This window comes from Amphimedon queenslandica, unplaced genomic scaffold (genome assembly GCF_000090795.2).
Source record: "Amphimedon queenslandica unplaced genomic scaffold, v1.1 AMPQUscaffold_11935, whole genome shotgun sequence".
Classification (NCBI taxonomy): Eukaryota; Metazoa; Porifera; class Demospongiae; order Haplosclerida; family Niphatidae; genus Amphimedon; species Amphimedon queenslandica.
Window position 1 is genome coordinate 1 of NW_003547826.1, and position 1,378 is coordinate 1,378.

At 30.0% G+C, this 1,378-nt stretch overlaps 1 long non-coding RNA gene across 1 annotated transcript; it reads right to left on the reverse strand.

Moving 5' to 3' along the window:
• Window positions 1-618: 618 nt before the first annotated feature.
• Window positions 619-941, reverse strand: LOC109588684 (uncharacterized). The gene is made up of 3 exons (XR_002188302.1): window positions 917-941; window positions 821-874; window positions 619-733 (listed from the first exon to the last, which is right to left on the reverse strand). It is a non-coding gene; the product is annotated as an uncharacterized LOC109588684 (long non-coding RNA).
• Window positions 942-1,378: the final 437 nt, after the last annotated feature.

The window sequence follows — 1,378 nt, forward strand, 5'->3', positions numbered from 1 at the left end:
ATTTGATTACAATCCGATGATGACCGCCCACCTCCTGTAGAGAGGGAGGGAAGGAGGGCAGCTGGAAATATAGGAGTTAAAATAATTATTAGAAGACATGTACATGTAGTATACACATGTGTTTATTATTATTATTATTATTTTATTACATTAAATTAATTTCAAGTAATGTTCAGATTATTTTTAGGTAGTTGGTAGTTTTTCTCTCTCTCTCTTTCTTTCTCTCATTTTCATTTCTTTATTAGAGATTTTATTTTATTTTCGAGCCTTTTAGTGTTCCAGTTATTTTGCTAAAAATAATAATTATTACTCTTAAAACAAACATGATTGTGTCATGTAGTGTGTATTAAAAATAATAACAATTATTATTATTCTGATAATAATTATCTCTCTCTTTTGTTTGTTGTGCAATAATCATTACTATTATTATTATTATTATTATTGATTATTGATAAAACTATTAAAAATAAATGAGTCATTCATTATGATCCTCATTCGTAGATCAAGAGATGAAGAGTGAAAAATATCAATGTTCATATAAAAGTGACAAACAGGAGACAATACATACAATGTATTCAATTACATTATATATATATATATATATATTAATACTGCTACTCATTTTTTCTGACGTTTTAAAGACAGTGGACTATCATTTGGAGAGACCATTCCTTTACAAATGTCATAAAACACAACAGTATGATTGTCTGCACCAACAAGACCTAATGTTATCCTATTAAAATTACGATAATACAGGAAATAAATGTCTAATATATTCTTGGTATAATATTATAATAAAACTAAAAAATAGTCTACTAACTTTTTCAAGTCTTGTTTCAGCTCCAGTGATACATTTTCTATCATTTTTGTCAGCCTAAGGAGTAAGTATTTTCATTACGAGTTACAATGACCTTACGATTCAAATGAGTAGTGATATCTGACATCAATTGGAATTATTATTCTTTCAGTTTCCTCCTAAAAAGAAGCTAAAACTATTAGAAATCTCTATGCACTTGCTTTCACTGACTTTTTGTAAGCCATTTTGACTCATAATTATGTGATTTTGCAGGACTTGAGAGTACAAGCAATTAAATGAATCCCCACCTATTAACACAATAGGTAAAATTTTAAAAGTCTGTGTTAATTTCTATTTCTACTTTTTTCAAGGTGAGACAATACTGCCTTGCAACACGACGCCATTTTATCAAGGAACTGAGCATGCTTGTTTGGCGAGTTTGCGAAAACTTTCGCGGGAAATTTTGAGGAGGAGTGGCTCGTAATAAAATGGCGTCCAGGAGTGCCAAAAACCTCTTGAGTTATTATAAAATGAGGAGGCACTCTCTCATTTCTCTCAGACATATAAGCCGTCACATTCGCC